The sequence below is a fragment of the Pristis pectinata genome, chromosome 2 (assembly GCF_009764475.1).
Source record: "Pristis pectinata isolate sPriPec2 chromosome 2, sPriPec2.1.pri, whole genome shotgun sequence".
Classification (NCBI taxonomy): Eukaryota; Metazoa; Chordata; class Chondrichthyes; order Rhinopristiformes; family Pristidae; genus Pristis; species Pristis pectinata.
Window position 1 is genome coordinate 144,329,065 of NC_067406.1, and position 18,301 is coordinate 144,347,365.

Consider the following 18,301-nt stretch of genomic DNA (forward strand, 5'->3'; position numbering starts at 1 on the left):
GGTCCCTTTTCATCAACATGTCTTAGCACCCTAGCAACTACTGTGCATGTCCTACCCCATTTTGACTTCCCAAAATGCATCACCCTCACACTTGTTGGAATCAAATTCCCTGTGCCAATGGTCCACTCAACTTTCCATCTGATCGATTATCTTGTATTCAACCTCGTCACCAAATCTTAGCCAAAGAGGAGTTTGACTACTGATCTTCACAGAAAAGGCTACCTATTCCCCCTTCTGTGACTCTTATGCCCATCTTACTCCTGTTTGAATGCCTTCTTACTAACCCCTGCAAATTGAAGTCATCCAAAAGTCATCTAAGCTGTGGTCACCTCTGCTATGTTGTACCTAGCTCTATTCACAATTAAGCAAAACGTTGGCTTTAAGATCTTAATTACTTACTTGGAAATCCCTCCCTGGTTTTGCTCTTCCCTTCTGCTATGTAGTCCCTTGCAACGCCAACACTGGGCTATTTTTGTTCCTCCAAATCTGGCCTTGAATATTTTCAATCCATTGCCAGCCATGTGTTCAGCTAGAAAGGACCTAAACTGCTCAAAGTTCTCATTAAACTGTTACATTTTTTCCTTTATCATGCTCTTAAAACCTGCTTTGAGTACTTGTCTTTTTAATAATCTCCTTATGCGACCTGGTATCAAATTTATTTGAAAACACTAATATCAAAAAATGTTGAGAGATTTTTGCATGTTAAACATATTATATGACCAAAAGACAAAGAATAGGTGATGTAGGCCGAAATAGCCATCGCAAGTAATAAGTCATTGGCTGATTTGACAATGACCGTAACTCCATTTTCTTTCTAAATCCCCACTTCATTCCTCTATAGACAGAAAATCTATCTCAGCCTTAAATATACTCATTGGCAAATTCACAGCTCTCTGGGGTAGAGAATTTCAAAAATTCAGAACTCTCAGATGAAATTCTTCCTCAGCTCTATCCTAACGTCTGACTTTTTATCCTGAGACCACTCTTCCTAGTTCTCAATTTTCCACACCAGGGTGAACAACTTCACAGAACAACTGAGTGGACCAGTGTTAGAGTGGGGAGCTGAGGCTTTGGTTCAAGAGGTTTCAATGTGAAATGGCAAAGATAAGTCTCTGGTAACTTTCACTACTCTGCACTAAAGGGAAACACCAAATCAAAGAAAGAAAGTGGCTTCCAGGGTCAGTGGTGTGTTCAGCTTGTGAGATAAGAGAGTTCTGGGAGACATCCAGTCTCCCTGATAACTACATCTGCACGAGGTGCATCCAGCTGCAGCTCCTTGCAGACCGTTTTAGGGAACTGGAGCTGCAGCTGGATGACCTTCAGCTCCTATGGGATACTGAGGAGTACATAGACAAGAGCTACAGGGAAGCAGTTACTCCAAAGCTGCAGGAGGCAGGTAGCTGGGTGACTATCAGAAGGACAGAGAATAGGCAGGTAGTGCAGAGTACCCCTGTGGCCGTTCCCCTCAATAACAGGTATACAACTTTGGATATTGTTAGAGGCGACTACCTACTGTGGGAAAGCCCCAGTGACCAGGTCTCTGGCACCGAGCCTGGTCATGTGGTGCAGAAGGGAAGGGGGGAGAAGAGGAGGACAGGAGTGATAGGGGATTCCATAGTAAGGTGGACAGACAGGAGATTCTGTGGACATGAAAGAGTCACCCAGATGGTATACTGCCTCCCTGGTGCCAGGGTCAGGGATGTCTCGGATTGGGTCCACAGCATTCTGAAGGGGGAGGGTGAACAGCCAGAGGTAGTGGTACATATTGGTACCAATGACATAGGTAGGAAATAAGACGAGGTCCTGAAGAGGGAATATAGGGAGCTAGGTAGGAAGCTGAAAAGCAGGACCTCAAGGGTAGCAATCTCTGGATCGCTGCCTGTGCCACGCACTAGTGAGGGTAAGAACAGGATGATTTGGCAGATGAACGAGTGGCTGAGAAATTGGTGCAGGGGGCAGGGTTTCAGATTTGTTGATCATTGGGATCTCTTCTGGGGAAGGTACGACCTGTACAAAAGGGACAGGTTAGACCTGAAATGGAGGGGGACCAATATTCTTGCGGGCAGGTTTGCTAGAACTGTTGGGGAGGGTTTAAACTAGTTTGGTGGGGGATGGGAACCAGAGTGATAGGTCAGAGCTTGGTTCATTTAGTGTACACGTAGAGGCAGAGTGTAGAAAGACTGTGAGGAAGGATAGGTAGTTGAAAGGGCAAAATTGCAGTCAGTTGGATGGGCTGAAGTGTGTCTAATGTGAGAAGTATCAGGAACAAGGCTGATGAACTTAGAGCATGGGTAAGTACATGGAAATACGACGTGGTGGCCATTACAGACTTGGCTGTAGCAAGGGCAGGAATGGCTGCTGGATATTCCAGGGTTTAGATGTTTCAAAAGGGACAACGGGCAGGGATAAAGAGGTGGGGGAGTGGCTTTGTTGATCAGGGACAGTGGTCACAGCTGTAGAAAGGGAGGACGTCCTGGAGGAATCATCCACTGAGTCAATGTGGGTGGAAGTCAGAAACAGGAAGGGAGCGATCACTCAATTGGGCGCATTCTATAGACACCCCCCCCCCCCCAACAATAGCAGCAGAGGAGCAGATCAGGAGGCAAATTTTTTGGAGAGGTGCAAAAAATAACAGGCTTGTTGTCATGGGTGATTTCAACTTCCCTAATATTGATTGGCACCTCCCTAGTGTAAAGGGGATAGATGGGACAGAGTTTGTTCAGTGTGTACAGGAAGGATTCCTGCCACAGTATGTGGACAGGCTGACTAGAGGAGAGACCATACTGGACCTGGTACCAGGCAATGAGCCTGATCAGGTTTCAGATCTCTCGGGGCTCTGGATAGGTTTGTCCCATTGAGGCAGGGTAAGAATGGTAGAGTGAAGGAACCATGGTTGACACGAGATGTAGAATATCTGGTCAAGAGGAAGAAAGAAGCTTACCTGAGGTTGAGAAAGCATGGATCAGACAGGGCTCTGGAGAATTACAAAGAGCCAGGAGGGAGCTTAAGAATGGACTTAGGAGAGTTAGAAGGGGGCATGAGAAGTCCTTTGCAAGTAGGATCAAAGAAAACCCCAACGTGTTCTACACGTATGTGAAGAATAAGAGGATGACTAGAGTGAGGGTAGGACCGATCAGGGATAAAAGATGGAACATGTGCCTGGAGTTGGAAGAGGTAGGGGAGGTCCTTAATGAATACACTGCTTCAGTATTCACCAGAGAGAGAGACCTTTATGTTTGTGAGGATGGCATATGGCAGGCTGATATGCTAGGGCATGTCGATGTGAGGAAAGAGGATGTGCTAAAACTATTGAAAAACATTAGCATAGATAAGTCACCGGGGACGGACGGGATGCATCCAAGGTTATTACAGGAAGCTAGGGAAGAGATTACTGAAACTTTGGCAACGATCTTTGCGTCCTCACTGGCCAAAGGAGTAGTGCCAAATGATTGGAAGGTGGCAAATATTGTTGCTTTGTTTAGAAAGGGAGCAGGGATAACCCTGGGAATAACAGACCACTGAGTCTTACCTCATGGTGGGCAAGTTACTGGAGAAGATTCTTAGACACAGGAATTTATGGCATTTTAGAGAAGCTTAAGCTGATTAGGGACAGTCAGCATGGCTTTGTGAGGGGCAGGGCGTGCCTCATGAGTCTGACTGAATTCCTTGAGGATGTGACAAAGCACGTTGATGAAGGTAGAGCAGTGAATGTGATGTACATGGATTTTAGTAAGGCGTTTGATAAGGTTCCTCATGGAAGGCTTATTCAGAAAGTCAGGAGGCATGGGATCCAGGGAAACTTGGCTGTGTGGATTCAGAACTCACTCACCCATAGAAGACAGAGGGTGGCGGTAGGTGGAACGTATTCTGCCTAGAGGTCAGTGATAAGTGGTGTTCCACAGGGATCTGTTCTGGGACCCCTGCTCTGTGATTTTTATAAATGACTTGGATGAGGATGTGGAAGGGTGGATCACTTAAGTTTGCTGATGATACAAAGGTTGGTGGTGTTGTGGAGAGTGTAGAAGGTTGCTTTGGATTACAACAGGATGGACTTCAAATACAAGGTTAATGGCAGGACTCTTAGCAGTGTGGAGGAAGAGAGGGATCTTGGGGTCCATGTCCGTAGATCCCTGAAGATTGCCATGCAGGTCAATAGGGTTAAGAAGGTGTATGGAGTGTTGGCCTTCATTAGTTGGGGTATCGAGTTCAAGAGCTGCAAGGTAATGTTGCAGCTCTATAGAACTCTGGTCAGACCACACTGGGAGTATTATGTTCAGTTCTGGTCACCTCACTATAGGAAGGAAGTGGAAGCTTTAGAGAGGGTGCAGAGGAGATTTACCAGACTGTTTCCTGGATTGGAGAGTATGTTTATGAGGTAGGTTGAGCGAGCTAGGGCTTTTCTTTTGGAGAGGAGGATGAGAGGTGACTTGATGGAGGTGTACAAGATGATAAGAGGCATGGATGGAGTGGACAGTCGGAGACTTTTTCCCAGGGCGACAATGGCTAACACGAGGGGACATAATTTTAAGGGGTAAGTTTTTTTTTAATACACAGAGTGGTACATGCGTGGAATGCACTGCTGGAAGAGATTGTGGGGGCAGATATATTAGGGACATAAGAAATTCTTAGCACATGAATGATAGAAAAATCGGGGGTTATGTGGGAGGGAAGGATTAGATAGATCTTAGAGCAGGATAAAATGTTGGCACAACATCGTGGGCTGAAGGGCCTGTACTGTGCTGTAGTGTTCTATGTTCTATGCACTTACCCTGTCAAAACCCCTCTGAATCTAGGTTTTAATGAGATAATCTTTCATTCTTCTGAACTCCAGGAGTTTTGACTCACTGTGCTTATTCTTTCCTCAGAAGACAAGTTAATTATCCCTGAAAATGATGTAGTGTACCTTGCAGGCATTGCAACAAAGGTATGTAACACTCTTTCTTAAATGTGATCAAAATGACATGCTGCACTCCAGGTGTAGCCTCACTCAAGTCCCACACAATTGTACAATCTTCCAATCTTTTGCACTCTAGTGCAAGAAAGACTTGCATTCTCTGTACCTTCCTAGTTACCTGTTATACCTGTGCCCTAACTTTTGCTCCTTACACAAGGAAATCCAATTATTTCTGAATACTAATACTTAAGTTTTTTTAAAATAATGCTCCTTTTATCTATTGTTCATATTAATGTGAATGAAGTCACTCCCTACAATTATATTTTTGGCAACTCTGTGTACTCTTCATAACTTACTTTCCCTTTTTGCTGTTGAGATTAAGTACCCTCCACTACCCTAGATGAATGCAGCTCCAAGAGTGCTAAAGATCACCACCATCCAGGACAAAGTAGTCCATTTGATAAGCATCTCTGACTGGTTCTGACCAGTCGCATCACCGCCTGGTATGGAGAATCCAATGCACAGGATCACAAAAGGCTGCAGAGGGTTGTAGACTCAGCCAGCTCCATCACAGCTCAACCCTCCCCACCACTGAGGGCATATTCAAGAGGCAGTGCCTCAAGAAAGTGGTATCCATCACTAAGGACCCTCACCACCCAGGACATGCCCTCTTCTTGTTACTACCATCAGGAAGGAGGGACAGGAGCCTGAAGACCCACACTCAAACAATTCAGGAACAGCTTCTTTCCCTCCACCATTAGATTTCTGAACAGTCCATGAACACTACCTCATTATTCCTTTTTTTGCACTGTTTTTGTAATTTATAATAATTTTAATGTCTTTGCACAGTACTGCTGCTGCAAAACAAAAAATTTATATCATACAAGTCAGTAATAATAAATCTGATTCGTTATCTTAAGCTTTCACTCCCTCCTCTATCACCTTAATGCATCACTCGCAGACCCTTGACTTGGAAGTGAAGGACAGGAAACACATAGGAACAACTCCATCTCAAGAATTCCCCTTGGATTCAGATCCTCCAAAATGAGAGCTGTTCTTTTATTGTTGTTTGGTCAACAAAATGAAACTCACAAATTTCACTTTGGAAATAACTCAGCAGTTCAAGCAGGCAAGTTAACACCTTTTCAAGATCAATTGGGGATGATCAATAAACAACAGACATGGTCATACATAGTAAATTAAAAGACAATACAACATTTCATGTAAATTATCACTTACATATATCAATCTACCATTTAGCAAACTCTGACCGTTGTACCTTTGGTCTCCGAGATTCCATAAAATGTAATTTTGTCAATGTGTCTCCACATCAGTTTCTTGAAGAATCTCCTTAAGCTAAATCTTTGATCTATCTTTTGTTCACTCCTCACATTCTTTGATTATGTCTTTGTAAAGCATCTTGGGAAGATCTTCTATGCTCAAGGTGCTATACAATTGCAAGTTTGTTGTTGGTTAATAGGCTATTCTTGCTGATTTCCATCTTCATTGACCAACCATTCTCAATTATTTCTAACTTGAATCAGCATCAAATGTTGGCTGCTTCAATTCCACATATGCCACCTGATTCTGAGTTTTTCTAGCATTTTCTGCTTTTGTTTCCATTTTCTGGCATCTTCAGGTTTTGTTTTCTTTGAGTTAACTATTCCTTTTTTTCCTCTTTCATTTTGACTAAGGAAATTACAAAGTAAAGGAATAAGAGAAAACCTGTGTCCTACTAGCCCACAAATTCCCTAACCCTAAGATTTGATCTCAGAAAAACAACTTCACTTACATAAACTTACCTCGGACAACCTGAAAGTTTATCAGATAGGAAAGAAATTGTTTTATTATATCTCAATAATGGTTAAATATTAATACAGCCTTCAGAGATGAAGGCTGAAACCAGTGCTGAATTCATTGCAGCATACAATTTCAGCAGTACCACACATCTCATTTTGCCTAATCTCATCTACCCAAAAGTTTTCTGTACAACTCCTCTTACAGGAATATTTATAGAATATTGATTTCAGTAGGAAAATTCTTTTTGTAAATATTAACATATTGCAGGTTAATATTCTAGACAAGAAGCAGAAGCTCCTGTTGCTGAAAATCTTAAATAAAAATAGAAAATATTGGAGAAACTCCGGAGGTCAGGCAGCATGTGTAGCAAAGGAAACCATTAATGTTTCAGGGTGTTGACCTTTCATCAAAACTGGAAAACAATTGTGCTTTAAGTTACGGTAAGAGGAAGGGGTGGAGAGAACAGATAGAATGTCTGTGATAGGATGGAAGTCAAGGTTGCCCAACGATACAAACTCTGCTGATTCTGTCTAAGAACAGGTGAGGAATGCCTGTTCATCATAGCTGACCTGTCAGGAGAAAGGTAAACAGAGGGAGATGAGCAAGAGCAGTTGACAGAAAAAAATGTTGAAGCCACGAGACACAAAACACAGCAACTGCTGGAAATCCAAAGTAAAGGAAAACACTGGAAATATTCAGCAGATCAGGTAGCATCTGCGGACAGAGAAAATCTTAAGTAAATGTAACAAGTGGATGATCTTGCGTCAAAACAATCAAGAAAAGCTGGCTCCATGAATTGTTGTATTCGATATTGAATTCCAAAGGTTTCCAGCCTTCTGATTTACCCAAACTATAAACGTTGCAGACTTGAAATCAGTAAAACTAAATTATATTTTGCTACGTAAAAGTATACCCAACATTTTGATCACAACATTGAGGGTATTCTGCACAGATATGACACTTAAACAGAATTTGTATAATTACAAATGCCTTGATCCACATTCAAAACAAATAAATTTATTATAAAACGTGTCAATTCTGGAGTACATTTCAGGGTTTATTCCAGTTGTTGGAGGGGAAGGAGCAAGAGAACCAAAATTTTGAGTTAAAACAAGATCACCAAGCTAAATCTCTTTAAAGTTTTCCAACAAAATGATGCAGATGACATGTCTGGGGAGAGGAACGAGTGGGGAAAATTAGTTTTTTGCAATGAGAATTGGAAGAAAAGTTTGTCTGGACAGATTTTCAAAGGATGAACCAAAATCATGCTAGAGATTTAGGTTCTATTTTGGGCTGAAAATCCCAGTATTGAAGAAATGAAAATTAGCCCCCTACTCTACTCCCTATACACTCACGACTGCATGACCAGATTCTGCTCTAACTCCACCTACAAATTCTTAGACAATACCACTGTAGTGGCCGGATATCAAATAATGATGAGTCGGAGTACAGGAAGGAGATAGAGAGCCTAAAGCATGATGTCACAACAACAACCTTTCCCTCAATGTCAGCAAAACAAAAGAGCTGGTCATTGACTTCAGGAAGGGGAGCAGTGCACACACTCCTGTTTACATCAACAGCGCTGAGATTGAGAGGGTTGAGAGTTTCATGTTCCTAAAAGTGAACATCACCAATAGCCTGTCCTGGTCCAACCATGTTGATACCACAGCCAAGAAAGCTCACCGGCACCTCTACTTCCTCAGGAGGCTAAAGAAATTTGGCTTGTTCCCTTTGACAGTGACCAACTTTTATCAATGCAGCATAGGGAGCATCCTATCTGGATGCATCACAGCTTGGTATGGCAGCTGCTCTGCCCATGACCATAAGAAACTGCAGAGTTGTGGACATAGCTCAGCACATCACGGAAACCAGCCTCCCCTCCATGGACTCTCTCTACACTTCTCACTGCCTCGGTAGAGCAGCCAGCATAATCAAAGACCCCAGCCATCTCATACATTCTCTCTTCTCCCCCCCAGTCGAGCAGAAGATACAAAAGCCTGAAAGCATGTTCCACCAGGCTCAAGGACAGCTTCTGTCCCACTGTTATAAGACTATTGAATGGTTTCTTAATATGATAAAATGAACTCTTGACCTCACAACCTACCTCACTGTGACCTTGCACCTTACTAACTACCTGCACAGCACTTTCTCTGTACTATAGCACTTTATTCTGCATTCTGTTATTGTTTTTAAACTTGTACTATCTCAATGCACTGTTGTAATGAATTGATCTGTATGGACAGTATGCAAGATAAGTTTTTTTTTTACTGTACCTTGGTACATGTGACAATAATAAACCAATTTACCAATGAATTAATTTGTTGCTTTCATCAGTCAGGGCATTGAGTAGAAGAGGGACATCATGCTGGAGCCGTACAGGCATTGCTGAGACTGCACTTGGAATACTGTGTGCAGTTCTGGTCACCTGGGAATAGGAAGGATGTCATTAAGCTAGAAAAGGTGCAGAAAAGATTCACAAGGATGTTACCAGGACTGGAGGGCTTGAGCTACAAGGAGAGACTGGATCGGCTTGGACACTTTTGCCCTGGAGCACACGTGGCTGAGGGGTGACCTTATAAAGGTTTATAAAATCATGAGGGAAAAATCATAGGCTTAAGGTGAGAGGGGAGTGATTTAAAAGGGATCTGAGGGGCAACTTTTTCCAAAGGGTGGTGGGTATATGTAACAAGCTGCCAGAGGAAGTGGTAGAGACAGGTACAACTGCAATGTTTAGAAGACATTTGGACAGGTATGTGGATAGGAAAGTTTTAGAAGGACAGGTATGTGGATAGGAAAGTTTTAGAAGGATATGGGCCAAATGTAGGGAAATGGGACTAGCTCAAGTAGACAACTTGGCCGGCATGGACGAGTTGGGCCAAAAGGTCCATTTTCATGCTGTACAACTCCATGACTCTATGTTTCCTATTCCTAGTTCTCAGATGCCAGGAATCAGCTCCCAATGTCTGTATGTTTTCTGTGCATCCCAACGGCCATAACAGGGCAGCATATGCAAAGCCACAGATTAATAAAGTTTCATCACAATATTCTGTGATTTGTACTCTAATTATGTCATCACATGGTTCAGCAATTTATTTAATTCACTGGTCATTTAATGATATGCTAATGATATAATACTTTACAATTCAAACAGAATCTGCAGAAAGAGAACATTACAGGTCATTGACCTTACATCAGATTAGAAAGTGTCCTATCTAGCAAGGATATTAAAGAACAAAAGGGAAAGTCTGTGAGTGGGAAAGAGATCAAATCATAAAAACAACAAGGGGGTATCAATGGAACAAATAGAGAAACAAAGGACGAGTCTAGAGGTGATATAAATGAAATTGTTTTCTGAAATTATGGAATTCTGGAAACCACTTTATAAATGAAACTAAGCTTAAGCTTTGTTAGAACAGTGGGAGTGGGTGCACAGAAATCAGGATTAGGAAGATCGATTAAATTGAAAGGTGATTAAAACCTCAGTGTCATTCTTACAGACAAAGCAAGCATCCGATCTGTATTTTTGATATCCCTAAACACTATTACTATCCTCCCCCACTCCCAAACACCACCACCAACCCCCCCCCCCCCGCCCCCCCACACACTTCTTTTCTCACTTTTCCCATTTTGATCTAAGGTCATTGACCTGAACTGTTAAATGTTTCTCTCATCACAGATGCAACCTGCAGTTTTTTTTTGCTTTTTGAGCAAAATTACACGATGGAAATAAGATGTCCTAGTGTTGGAGAGGATATTAGGTTGAAAATTCAGCTCAGGATCAAAAAGTTACAATGTTTACCTACTGTTTCTTGCTTCACAGCAGAAGAAATCAGAATGAGTGACTCTTTCATTTCTTAGTATGTCCTTGCATCTGTAACAAAGTGTGACATTTTCAAACATGACAATATACATGCATGATTATCACATTGATGTTGATAAGTGTGTGATCAGTGTTTTGAACCCTAGAAGGAACATAAAACTGGAGTCTTCTTGACATCATCGTACCATTCCTCTTATTGGTTAGGTTACCTGGAGCCAATGAGCAGCAGTTACCACTACCAACACTAGTACTTTTCCTGTCAACATTACACAGATCAGTAACAATACTCAGACAACAGGCAACATTGCTGCAAAACATAACCTAGAGGTGACAAGGATCCATCGTGAATCCTGTCCTTACCTACCCTTCCTTTCATCTAGAGCTGTTAATTAGTTACCAGCTAAATTGTTTAAAAGCCTCATCAACATTTGAAAGGTCACTATCATTGAACGAACAAGATTTGTGGAAAGTGAACTGTAGATAAAGATTCTTACAGCTACAACTGGCCAATGAGATTTCTCAATTTTTATTACAGATAGATAACGATGTATTCTAACGGCGGGTCAATAAAATGTATTTTTCCATTTCAATACCTTGACCACATTAATATAGTTTTGTCAATATGATTACATTTTGCAGCTCCTAAATCATCTGTAGAATTATATATCTGAATGTGCTTATTCATTATGTGTCTTTTCTAAATGAGCCTTATCTTTTGTATTCCTCAGACTATGCCTTTGTGTAGTTCTATAATTCTTGAAAACAGCTTGCTAATTTATGATTTTTTAGTTCACTAGGCCCTAGTTGAAATATTGTGCCAAAGTGTGTGCACTTCACCTTTGGAGAGGGTGTAGAAGAGATTTGGTATTACCAGAAAACTACAAGTGACACTTATGTTACATAATAAGACTAGAGAGGTTTTTGTCTAAGGATGCACTTCTCAAAGTTCAAAATGTTAAGGGGAGATGACTGATTTTATTAAGGAAAGAAAAACCAGAATGAAATGCTGGTAGAAGCAGATTCAATAATATTGAAGATAGTGGATGCATTTGTTGTGATGTTCTGACTACATCTGCACAGCCTTTCAGGGTACAAAATTCCAAAGGTTCACCATCCTCTGAGAAGAGATTTCTTCTCACCTCAGTCCTAAATTGCTTATGCTTTATTTTCAAACTGTGCCGTTGGTCCTAGACTCCTCAGTCAGGGGAAACATCCTTCCTGAATCCAGCCTGCCAAGCCCTATAAAATTTTGTAAGTTTTGATGAGAACTAGAAATTTTATTATACTAGAAAATTCAGTCCCCAGTCTACTCAATCTCTCCTTATTTGTCATATCCATCAACCCTGAAACCAGCCTAATAGTCACTGCACTCCTGGTAAAGGAAGTACGGGTGACCCAGTGTTATTTTGTTATTTGGGGAGGAAAGGGTGGGGAGGGGGGAAAAAGAGGGGGATTGCATTCCTACAAAATGATCCGTATCACGATTTTCCCGAACACGAAGCTGTATCATCTGCACATATGTCAAGAAAGGTGAACTGAAAACAAGAAGTTTACATTCTCTCCTATTCACTTGCTACATCTTCAGTGATTTGTGTACAAGCACAAGCACTTCCCCTTGAACATTAATACTACCCGATCTCACACCATTTAGCAAATAATGAAGAATGAATAACCTCACATTTGTCCACATTTATTTCATCTGCCGTTAACTTTGCCTGTTATGTTCTCCTCCATACTCAAACTTCTATTTATCATCAGCAAACTTAGAAATAAGATATGTGGACCCTTCAGCCAAAATGTTGATATAATTGTGAAAGGCTGGGCCCAAGCATCAATCCCTGCTATTCCCCACTAGTCAGTCTACAAACCAGAGAAGGATCCACTTACTCCCACTCTCTGCTTTCTAGTGGTAACCAATTCTCAGTTCACATCAGTATATTCCCAATACTATGCACTACAACTTTGTTGAACAATCTCGTGTGGGATCTAATTGAAAGCCTTCCAAAAATCCAAATACACCACATTCACTTTTTCTATTCTACTCAGAATTCCAGCAGATTAGTCAAACATAATTTTCCTTTTATAAATCCACATCGACTCAGCTCAGTCCTTGAGGCCTTATCTTTTGAGGTGTCCTATCATTAGGACAAGAACCATACAGGCTCTTCGGCCCACAATTTTCTGCTGAACTAATTAAGCTAATGATACCTAATTACACAAATCCCTTCTGCCTGCACATGGTCTGTATCCCTCCATTCTCTGCAATATTCATGTGCCTAACAGGCAGCGCATTCCAGGCACTCACCACTGTGTAAAAAAAAACTTGCCCTGTACATCTCCTTTGAACTTCCCCCTCTCTCCTTAAATGCATGCCCTCTAGTATTAGACATTTTGACTCCGGGAAAAAGATACTGACTGTCTACTCGACCTATGCCTCTCATAATTTTATTTACTTCTATCAGTTCTCCCTCAACCTTTGCCACTCCAGAGAAAACAACCCTGGTTTGTCCAACCTCTAATCCAGGCAGCATCCTGGTAAACCTCTTCTGCACCCTCTCCAAAGCTTCCACATCCTTCCTTTAATGGAGAGACGAGAACTGAATGCAATATTCGAGATGCAGTTTAACCAGAGTTTTATAAAGCTACAACTTCCTGACTCTTGAACTCAATGCCTTGCCTAATAAAGGCAAGCATATCACCCTATCAACTTGTGGGGTCACTTTCAGGGATTTATGGACTTCGACCCCAAGATCCCTCTGTACATTAACGCTGTTAAAACTCCTGCCATTAACTGTGTACTTTCTCTTTACATTTGACCTCCCACAGTGCAACACCTCACACTTGCCCAGATTAAACTCCATCTGCCATTGCTCCACCCATATCTGCAACTGATCCATATCCTGCTTTATCCTTTAGCAATCTTCTACACTATCCACAATGCCACCAATCTGTGTCATCTGCAAACTTACTAAACCACCCATTCATGTTTTCATCCTTAAACAGTACAGATCCCTACGGAACACCATTAGTCCCGTTCTCCAACCAGAGTAAGACCCATCGACCACTACCCTCTCTCTTCTATGAGCAAGCCAATTCTGAATCCAATCAGCCAAGTCACCATGGATTCCATGCATCTTAATTTTCTGGATGAGCCTAATGAGGGAACTTGTCGAATCTCTTATAAAAATCATGTAGACAACATACACAGCTCTACCTTCATTGACCACCTTCATCAACTCCTCGAAAAACTCAACCAAGTTAGTAAGACATGATTTGCCCCACACAAAGCCATGCTGAGTTAAAAGCTTGTCCAAATGCTCATAAATCCTATCCCCAAGAATCCTCTCTAATAGCTTCCCCACCACTGAGACTCACCGCTCCACAATTTCCAGAATTATCCCCATTTCCCTTCTTGAACAAAAGAATATTAGCTACTCTGCAGTCCTCCAGGACCTCTCCTTTGGCTAGAGAGGACATAAAGCTCTTGGTCAAGGCCCCAGCAATCTCATCCCTTACCTCTCTCAATAACTTGGGGTATACAACATCATCAGGCCCCGAGTACTTGTTCATGTTAATATTCTTCAAGAGACCCAATACTACATCTTTATTTTTCTCAAAATGCCCGATTATATTAGCATGCTCCACACTGATCTCACTATCCTTATATCCTCCATTATAGCAAAGTTATGCAAACTTTGATATTTTGGTAGTTCCCTCCTTTCTTAAATACTGATCTCACATTTTCTACCCTCCAATCCACAGGGACAATATCAGAATCTACACAATATTGGAAGACGACAACAGTTCATCCACTATCTCTGAAGCCATCTCCTTCAAACTTCTAGGAGATAGATCATCAAGTCTGTGGAATTTAGCAGCTGTCATGTTCAGAAACTTCACTAGTACTAATTTTTGTCCAGTAGTTAGTTCCGAATTCAAGCCATCAGGTCACACAGCACAGAAACAGATCCTTTGGCTCATCATATTCATGGCAACCATCAATTACCCATCTACACTAATCTAATTTACCAGCACGTGATCTGTAGCTTTCTATGCCTTGGCAATTCAAGTGCTCATCTGGATATTTCTTAAATGTTGTTGAGAGTACTCACTTCCACCAACCCCTTAGGCAGTTCATTCCAGATTCCAACCACCCACTGGGTGAAAATATTCTCCTTCAAATCCCTCTAAATCTCTCCTCTCCTTACAGTAAACTTATATCCTCTAGTTTTTGACAGGGTTGTCTTAGGATACAGAACAATATTGATGGTATGTTGGGCAGAGTAATGGCAGAAGGAATTTAATCCTGATAAGTGTGAGATGATGCACCTTTGGAGGTCTAACAAGGATAGGACATCGATCATGAATGGTACAGCCCTAGGGAGTACTGAGGAACAAAGAGACCTTGGTGAAAAAGTCCACAGATCCCTAAAAGTGGCAGCACAGGTAGATAAGATAGAGAAGAAGGCACATAGGATGCTTACTTTCATTAGCTGGGGCACAGAATACGAGAGCAGGGAGGTCATGGTACAACTTCATAAAACTTTGCATTGGCCACAACTGGAAGATTGTATGCAATTCTGGAAGCCACAATGTAGGAAAAATGTGATTGTATTTTTCATTCCCTTTTATAATTTCTATCGTCTCTTAGGGGCACAGATTTACCCTTCATTCTCAAATGAAGGATCACAACCCAAAATGTCAACTGTCCATTTCCCTCCGCAGATACTGCTCGACCTGCTGGGTTCCTCCAGCAGTCCGCTACTTTGCTCCAGATTCCAGCATCTGCAGTCTCTTGGACAGGTACATGGATACAATGGATTTAGAGGAATATGGGCCAATCACAGGCAAATGGGACTAGCTTAGATGGGAACCTTGGTCAGCATGGACCAGTTGGGTTGATGGGCCCGTTTCAATGCTATATAACTGTTGTGTCTCCATGACCCTTGTTTTTGTTTTCCTTTTATGTTTCTTACAATTCTACATTTGTATTCCATCTTCCCTTTCTTGATCAATTTCTTGGTCATCCTCTGCCAAGTTCCAAAATGCTCCTAATTCTCAGGCCAGCTGAGTTTCTAGTAAATATAATTTCTCTTAGAATAGTAAAATAGGGGAGACCTGATAGAAGTTTATAAAATTATGAGAGGAATAGATAGAGTAAACGGTCAGTATCTTTTCTCAGGGTTGAAATGTTTAATACTAGAGGGCATGCATTTAAGTTGAGAGGGGATAATTTCAAAGGAGATGTGCAGGGCAAGTTTTTTTTTCACACAGAGAGTAATGGTTGCCTGGACTATACTGCTAGGAACAATAGTGGAGGCAAATACGATAGGGGTGTTTAAGAGGCTTTTGGATGAATGTGCAGAGAATGGAGGGATATGGACATTGTGTAAGCAGAAGGGATTCATTTAGGTAGGCATTTAATTACTAGTTTAATTAGTTCAGCACAACATTGTGGGCCAAAGGGCCTGTTCCTGTACTGTTCTATGGAATAGTTCAGTTAGCTTTTACTTTGAGCAGCTTACCATTTTAGGGGCTTGATAACACTCCAGTGTAATATCTTGAGGAATTATTACCAAATTAAATATTCTCTACAGATGTCAGTTGTTATTGTAGCTCAGTTCCCAAATATGGCTGGGCATTTTCCTGGATGTTTCACTGTCACCTCAAACCTTCAGCCATCTACAAAGTGCTTCTTCTACCCCTTTCCCATCCTGTCTAATATCTTTCTAACAAAATAAAGAGTCCATTAAAAATGGAAGAAATCTTTAACTTCCCTACACTTTCTTTAATTGCTGGAGACTCCAAAACAATTCCTTCAAGGTTTGCCACACAATTCCAGCTACCTGATATGAACTGATTGGCACTGAGTCCCAGTATACATGAAACACTCAGCAGGTCAGGCAGCAGCTTTGAGAATCCAGGCATTCAGGATAACCTGTCGTAATCAGACAGATGATCCCAACCTCAAACTAACCCTGAACCCAAACACCCAGTGAATCACCAAAACCTACCTCCCACCACACACCCACCAAAAGCAATGCACCTTGGGGATGGGGATGGGGGAGAAGATAGAGTGCAGGGAGGAACTGTGAGGGGGGTGAGTGGGGGGGAGGGGAGAGGTTCTGAGTGGGGGTGGGTGGGGGGGAGGGGAGAGGTTCTGAGTGGGGGTGGGTGGGGGGGAGGGGAGAGGTTCTGAGTGGGGGTGGGTTGAGGTTGTGGGGTGGGTGGGGGGAGAGGTTGAGGTTGTGGGGTGGGTGGGGGGAGAGGTTGATCGGGGTGGGTTGAGGTTGTGGGGTGGGAGACGTTGAGTGGGGTGGGTTGGGGGTGAGGCTGAGTGGGGTGGGTGGGGGTTGGGGGGGTGAGGGGGGTTGAGTGGAGTGGGAGAGGTTGAGTGGGGGGGTGGGGGTGGGGGTTGAGGTTGTGGAGTGGGAGGGGTGGGGGCTGAGGTTGAGTGGGGTGGGTGGGGGGGTGAGGGGGGTTGAGGTTGGGTGGAGTGGGGGAGGAGGTTGGCTGGGGGGGTGGAGTGGGAGAGGTTGAGTGGGGTGGGTGGGGGGGGTGAGGTTGAGTGGGGTGGGTGGGGGGGTGAGGTTGAGTGGGGTGGGTGGGGGGGTGAGGTTGAGTGGGGTGGGTGGGGGGGTGAGGTTGAGTGGGGTGAGGTTGTGGGGGGGGTAGGGGAGGTTGAGTGGGGTGGTGAGGTTGAGTGGTGTGGGTGGGGGGGAGGTTGTGGGTTGGGGGGGAGGGTGTGGGGTGAGTTTGGGTGTGGTGTGGGGTTGTGGGGTGGGTGGGGGTTGGGTGTGGGGTTGTGGGGTGGGTGGGGGTTGGGTGTTGGGTGGGGTTTGGGTGTGGGGTGAGGTTGTGGGGTTAGGTTGTGGGGTGAGGTTGGGTTGTGGGGTTGTGGGGTGGGTGGGGTTGTGAGGTTGTGGGGTGAGGTTGGGTGTGGAGTGAGGTGGGGTGTGGAGTGAGGTGGGGTTCTGGGGTGGGGGGGAGGTTGGGTGGGGGGTGAGGTTGTGGGTTGAGGTTGTGGGGTGGGTGGGGGGTTGGGTGTGGGGTGGGGGTGGGTGGGGGGGGGTTGGGTGTGGGGTGGGGTTGGGTGTGGGGTGAGGTTGTGGGGTGGGTGGGGGGTTTGGGTGTGGGGTGAGGTTGGGTGTGAGGTGGGGTTGTGGGGTGGGTGGGGGGGGTTTGGGTGTGGGGTTGGGTGTGGTGTGAGGTTGAGGGGTGGGTGGGGGGGGGTTTGGGTGTGGGGTGGGGTTGGGTGTGGGGTGGGTGGGGGGGGTTTGGGTGTGGGGTTGGGTGTGGTGTGAGGTGGGGTGAGGTTGGGTGTGAGGTTGGGTGGGGGGTTGGGTGGGTGTGAGATTGGGTGTGGGGTGGGGTTGTGGGGGGGTTGGGTGGGGGGTGGGGTTGTGGGGGGGTTGGGTGGGGGGTGGGGGTGGGGGGGTTGGGTGTGGGGCGCAGTGGAGGGGGAGGAGGAGTTATAACCCGACAAAGATCAGGTGAGAAATAAATCTAACGGTTTCCCGAGCCCACCTGAGTGAGAACTTCGACCGAAGAGACAGGAGGAGAGGAGGCGAAGGCCGCCGCGGAGCCGGTGAGGACTCCCGGGTGAGTGTCGACGGCCGGGCACCGACGGCCCGGCTCCTGCCCTTCCCTTCCCGCCCCGAGCGCACTGCGGCTCCCGCTCCGGCAACCGCCAGCCGCCCGCAGCGCGCACGCGCGAGCTCGCCGGCTGCCGTCCCCGGCGGGGGCGCATGCGCGAGGGGAGAGCGGCCGCCGGCCGGTGCGGTGCC

The 18,301-nt window shown here is 44.2% G+C and overlaps 1 protein-coding gene across 7 annotated transcripts in view; it reads right to left on the minus strand.

Moving 5' to 3' along the window:
- LOC127587443 (sodium/hydrogen exchanger 9B2-like) overlaps positions 1–18,245 on the minus strand; it is a 161,414-nt gene extending 143,169 nt beyond the window's left edge. For 2 of the 7 annotated variants that reach the window (XM_052045795.1, XM_052045786.1), the window contains exons 1-2: positions 18,042–18,219; positions 10,498–10,565 (exon numbers count right to left, since the gene is read on the minus strand). The gene's annotated coding sequence lies outside the window, so the exon portion shown is untranslated. Of the gene's footprint in view, positions 1–10,493; positions 10,566–18,041 lie in introns of all 7 variants that reach the window. The other 5 variants (XM_052045829.1, XM_052045777.1, XM_052045769.1 and 2 more) reach the window with 4 other exon arrangements.
- Between the last annotated feature and the right edge of the window lie 56 nt (positions 18,246–18,301).